Genomic DNA, 6,428 nt, shown 5'->3' on the forward strand with positions numbered 1-6,428 from the left:
TTTCAGTATGAAACTTCTTCTGCTTGCCTTAATTAGTGTAATCAACATATAATATGAAAATGGTTCATCTCACATATTTGCAACCACCCCCTGCATGTTTATATCACATAGGTACTGTTCGGGTCAATTTGACCCAGCAGTCACACTGGAGGTAAAAGGGTGTCAGACACACACACACACACACACACACACACACACACACTCTCAGTGCACACACAGAGCACACACACAGGTGCAGGTGTTATGATATTTGACGAGAACCATTTATGTTCTCGCGGGAAAACTCCACCCACATTCAGTGGACACTCAACAGGGGAGGGGCAAAACATATAAAAGATTCTCTGCATGGGAGTCCTATCAACATTACACTCTGTCAGGCAAACCTTTACAAAATGAGCAGCAGAAGCAAAAGGATGACAGTCCAGGAGGCTCTGGAAGTCATCATTGATCATGACAGTGAAATGGAGGAGGATGTGTCTGAAGATGAAGACCATCTTGAGCTAAATTCTGATTCTAATGACTCTGATTTTGAACCAGATGAGGGAATTGCTATTCCTATTCCTCCAAGCAAGACATTCATGTCAAAAAATGGTGAAATACAGCGATCTTCATCCCCAAATATGCGTCAGGCAAAACTGCCTGCAGAAAACATAATCAGGACAGTGCCGGGGCCCACTAGGATGGCAGTGACTCGTGTGACTGACATCAAGTCAACTTTTGAGCTTGTCATACCAGATTCAATACAGAAAATCATTCTGGAAATGACTAATCTGGAAGGGAGGCGTGTTTTTGGGGAGAATGGGAAGGCGCTAGACAAAACACATTTAGATGCATATTTGGGGCTCCTCATCCTTGCTGGGGTCTATAAGTCGAAGGATGAATCAACAACCAGTCTGTGGGATGCAGAGACAGGCAGGGCTATATTTCGAGCCACAATGTCTCTGGAGACTTTTCACATTTTCTCCAGAGTAATCCCATTTGATAATCGAGAGACAAGGGCTGGTAGACGGGAGAGAGACAAGCTGGCAGCTATTAGGATTGTGTGGGACAAGTGGGTAGAGTAACTTCCACTACTCTATAACCCAGGCCCTAATATCACAGTGGATGAAAGGCTGGTGGCATTCAGAGGTTGCTGCCCATTTAGGCAATACATGCCTTCCAAACCAGCTAAATATGGAATAAAAATCTGGGCAGCATGTGATGCTAACACCAGCTATGCATTGAACATGCAGGTTTACACTGGAAAGCCGGTTGGAGGAGCCCCAGAGAAGAATCAGGGCACAAGGGTCGTGCTCGACATGGCACAGGGTTATTACAATGTTATGTAAAACTATTGTGTTTCATATGTTGGTCTTTCAAAAGCAATAAAGTGGTGAAACATTTAAAAAAAGTTTGAACATGCATTTTTTTAATGAAAAACGAGTGAATTATCCTAATTGAACCATTACCTGTTAGAGGTCAGGAACACCATTGCACTAAATATTGATAGAATAGTTAGTAATGGAGTTAGTAATTAAATATTCACAGCGCTTGTTAGGATTTTTTTGGTTTCTGACATCATTTGGATAATTAAACATGCACTGGGTCAAACTGACCCGGGAACACCATTGCTGTTCCTGACAAATGAACATAACAGGAGGGTTAATCATAATTTATTTGAAAGCCTTATTCTTAGTCTGTCACACCCTAACTGGAAAACACAAAAACCAGTCCTACTAGTCACTATATATCGTCCACCTGCCCCTTACTCTGAGTTCTTATCTGAGTTCTCAGACGTTTTATCTGAGTTAGTTCTCAGCACAGGTAAAGTCATCATAGTGGGTGATTTTAACATTCATGTAGATGTTGAAAGTGACAGCCTGAGTATTGCATTTCATCCATTATTAGACTCAATTGGCTTCAGCATGTTAATGAACCCACTCACTCTTTTAACCATACCCTTGATCTGGTTCTGACTTATGGGATTGACATTGAATATCTAACAGTATTTCCCAGAAACTGTGTTTTATCTGACCATTTTCTGTTAACATTTGAGTTTTCAGTCATGGACTACACAGCATCTGGGAAAAATAATCCATTACAGCAGGGGTCTCTCTGACAATACCGTTAGCAAATTTAAAGAAAGAATCCCATCCCATACTTAGCCCATTGTCAGGTATCAATGCAGTAGGGGAAAGCTCTCTTAACTTCACATCCACACAGGTTGTTGACAGTACTGTAGCCTCACTGCGTGCAACACTAGATACTGTGGCCCCTCTAAGGAAGAAGGTAGTGAGTCAGAGGAGGCTAGTTCCATGGTACAACTCAGAAACCTTTAGCCCTCATTTGTAATGACTTTATGAGCTTCTTTACAAATAAAATTGTCTCTGTTAGAGAAAAAAATCACCATCTCCTCCCCACAGCTGGCTCAGATGTACTGTCCAGTTCAGCAGCCTCAGAGTCCACTGTAACTGGTTTATATTTTGACTGTTTTTCTCCTGTAGATCTCTCTGAGCTTATGCGGCACATAACCAGTTGATATAGATAAGTTAATCAGACTTGATATAGAGGTGTTGATTAAAGGAAAAATGTATTTGAACAGCCATGTTGGAACGGGGTCTAGAAGACAAGTTGATGGTTTAGATGAAGAAACTGTTGAAGTGAGCTCAGAGAGATCACGATTTTATTTGTGGAGAAACTCATTAAGTCATTACAACTGACGGATTAAAGGGATAGGTTCAACAGAGCTATGGCTGTCTGTCAGCCCTACAGTACTAAACAGAAACCTGGGATTATTCTTGTTAGCCAATAGGCTGTCTTTACAAGCCAATAGGCTGTCTTTACAAGCCTTTAGAAATTCTTCCGGGTTAGCAGAACGCCACTTCCTTTCTAGTCTCCTTGAACTTTGCTTGTGTTTCTGAGTTGTACCATGGAGCTAGCCTCCTCTGACTCACTACCTTCTTTCTCAGAGGGGCCACAATATCCAGTGTTGCACACAGTGAGGCTACAGTACTATCAACAAGATCATCAACTTGTGCAGGTGTGAAGTTAAGAGAGCTGTTCCCTACTGAATACCAATGGGATTCTTTCTTTAAATTTGCAAAAGGTATAGTCAGAGAGACACCTGCTGTAATGGTTTTTTTTCCTCAAATGCTTCATAGTCCATGACTGAAAACTCAGTCATGGACTGAGGGAATGGTTTTGGGGAAATACTGTTAGATATTCAATTTCAATGCCATAAGTCAAAACCAGATCAAGGGTATGATTAAAAGAGTGAGTGGGTTCATTTATATGCTGAGAAAGCCAATTGAGTCTAGTACTGAGTTAAAAGCATGACTAAGGCTGTCACTCTCAACATCTACATTAATGTTAAAATCACCCACTGTAATTACTTTATCTTATGCTGAGAACAAACTCAGATAATAGGTCTGAGAACTCAGATAAGAACTCAGAGTAAGGGGCAGGTGGACGATATACAGTAACGAGTAAGACTGGTTTTTGTGTTTTTCACTTTGGGTGTGACAGACAAAGGCTGAATCAGGCTGAATAAGAATAAGGTTTTCAAATAAATTATGATTAACCTTAGGTTTAGGATTAATTAATAAATTGGAGTGATAAATGGATGCCACCCCTCCTCCGCGGCCTGTGTTTCCAGGAATGTGAACATTAACATGAGTGGGGGGGGGGGGTGTTGATCAGAATCAGAATCAGTTTTATTACCAAGTATGTTTCCACATACAAGGAATTTGTGCTGGTGGTTGGTGCAATTGGGGATCGGGGGGATCAGTGACAGTGGGGCTCACTAGCCTTGTTGATAATGCTGATAGCAGATGGGAAGAAGCTGTTTTTGTGGCGAGTGGTTTTGGTCCTGAAGGACCGCAGCCTCCTGCCAGAGGGGAGTGTCACAAAAAGTTTGTGTCCAGGGTGGGAGGAGTCAGCTACTATCTTCCCTGCACGCCTCAGAGTCCTTGAGGGCTCACCTGGTAGAGCGCATATCATTAAGGCTTAGTCCTACCCGCAGCGACCCTGGGTTCGAATCCGACCCGCGGCCCTTTGCTGCATGTCATTCCCTCTCTCTCCCTGACCTTCCTGTCACTCTCTCACTGACCTATCCAATAAAGGCATTAAAAAGGCCAAAAAAAAAAAAAAAAAAAAAAGTACATCCTTTGCTGGGCTTTCTTGATGAGGGAGCTGATGTTCAGCTCCCATTTGAGATCCTGTGTGATGGTGGTTCCCAAGAAGCGGAAATGCTCCACAGGGTTTTGTCGCACAGGGTGATGGGGGTGGGTGGGGCTGGGTTTTTCCTGAAGTCCATGATCATCTCCACTGTCTTCAGAGCGTTTAGCTCTAGGTTGTTCTGCCTGCACCTGGTCACCAGACGGTCAGTCTCCCACCCGTAGGCAGACTCAGTCCAATGAGAGTGGTGTTGTCTGCAAACTTCAGGAGCTTGACAGACTGATGGCTGGAGGTGCAGGTGTTAGTGTACAGGGAGAAGAGCAGGGGAGAAAGAATGCAGCCCTGTGGGGATCCAGTGCTGATGGTCTGGGAGTCAGACACATGCTTTCCTAGCTTCACGTGCTGCCTCCTGTCAGACAGGAAGTCGGTGATCTACCCGCAGGCACGCTCAGCTGGGAGAGCTTGTCCTGCAGCAGAGCCAGGATGATGGTGTTGAAGGCAGAGCTGAAGTCCACAAACAGGATCCTGGTATAGGTCCCTGAGGAGTCCAGGTGCTGGAGGATGAAGTGGAGAGCCATGTTGACAGCATCGTCTACAGACCTGTTGGCTCTGTAGGCGAACTGCAGGGGGTCCAGGAGTGGGTCAGTGATGGATTTGAGGTGGGACAGGACAAGGTGCTCAAATGATTTCATGACCACAGAGGTCAGGGCAACGGGTCTGTAGTCATTTAGTCCTGTGGGCCTTGGTTTTTTGGGGACAGGGATGATGGTGGAGGATTTGAAGCAGGCTGGTACGTGGCAGGTCTCCAGTGAGGTGTTGAAGGTGTCCGTAAACACTGGAGACAGTTGATCAGCACAGTGCTTCAGGGATGATGGAGAGACAGAGTCAAGACCGGCTGCTTTGCGGGGGTTCTGCTTCTTAAAAAGCCTGTTGACATCTCTCTCCAGGATAGAAAGAGACATTCCTTTGGTAGGGGAGGAGGGGGGTTCTGATGTGGCTAGTTGTGGAGGTGCCAGGACCACTGCTGAAGTGGGCGAGGAGAAGCTGGTGGTCTGGAGGTGGTGGCTGGACTCGCGGAGGTTGGTGTCAGGCCTGTCCCATTGTCTTTCAAAGCGGCAGTAGAACTCATTCAGATCGTTAGCCAGGCGGAAGTCGTTAATGGAGTGGGGGGGTTTAGGTTTGTAGTTAATGATCTGTCTGAGCCCTTTCCAGACAGAAGCAGAGTCGCTGGCTGAGAACTGGAGCTGAAGTTTCTCAGAGTACAGTTGTTTAGCTTCTCTCAACGCCTTGCTAAACCTGTACTTGGACTCTTTAAACCTGTCCCTATCCCCACTCCTGAAAGCTTCCTCTTTTTGCCTCCTGAGCTGACTGAGCTTAGCTGTGAATCAGGGTTTGTCATTGTTATAACTCACCCTGGTACGTGATGGGATACAGCAGTCCTCACAGAAGCTGATGTATGACATCACAGCCTCTGTGAACTCATCCAGACTGTTGGAAGCAGTCCTGAACACTTCCCAGTTAGTGCAGTCCAAACATGCCCGCAGATCCTCTATGGCTTCACTGCTCCACTGCTTCGATGTCCTCACAACAGGTTTACACAGTTTTAGTTTCTGCCTGTATGTGGGAATCAGGTGGTCCATGACATGGTCAGAGTGGCCTAGTGCAGCCCGGGGGATGGCGTGATAAGCACCACTGATTGTGGTGTAACAGTGGTCCAGAGTGTTCCCCTCTCTGATCGGGCAATTAACAAACTGTCTGTATTTGGGCAGTTCGTGGCTGAGGTTACCTTTGTTAAAGTCACCAAGGACAATAACTAAGGAGTCCGGGTTGGTCCGCTCCACACACAGTATCTGGTCGGCGAGCGCCCGCTGTGCCTCCTGCACGTTGGCCTGTGGTGGGATGTAAACACCGACCAGAATGAATGAAGTGAACTCACGGGGGGAGTAGAAGGGCCTACAGTTTATGATGAAAGTTTCCAGGTCAGGAGAACAGTGCTGCAGGATCACTATCACGTCTTTGCACCAGCCACTGTTTGCATAAAAACACATTCCTCCACCTTTCGTTTTGCCGGACAGCTCTGTGTTGCGATCCGCTCTGAAGAGTTGGAAGCTGGCCAGCTCCAGCACAGAGTTCGGAATCGATCCACACAGCCACGTCTCCGTGAAGCACAGGACGGAAGATGAAGAAAAGTCTCTGTTCTTCTGCACCAGTAGCTGAAGTTCATCCAGCTTGTTGGGCAGTAAACGCACGTTGGAGAGAAAGATACCTGGGAG

General features: G+C 45.8%; 1 protein-coding gene across 1 annotated transcript in view; it reads right to left on the reverse strand.

The window, feature by feature from the left end:
• LOC139627645 (uncharacterized) overlaps positions 1-6,069 on the reverse strand; it is a 135,676-nt gene extending 129,607 nt beyond the window's left edge. The window contains exon 1 of the mRNA XM_071488628.1: positions 5,846-6,069. The gene's annotated coding sequence lies outside the window, so the exon portion shown is untranslated. The remainder of the gene's footprint in view (positions 1-5,845) is intronic.
• Positions 6,070-6,428: the final 359 nt, after the last annotated feature.

This window comes from Trachinotus anak, unplaced genomic scaffold, assembly GCF_046630095.1.
Source record: "Trachinotus anak isolate AG129_WGS33_773 ecotype Australia unplaced genomic scaffold, CSIRO_AGI_Tana_v1 ptg000002l, whole genome shotgun sequence".
NCBI classification, from domain to species: Eukaryota; Metazoa; Chordata; class Actinopteri; order Carangiformes; family Carangidae; genus Trachinotus; species Trachinotus anak.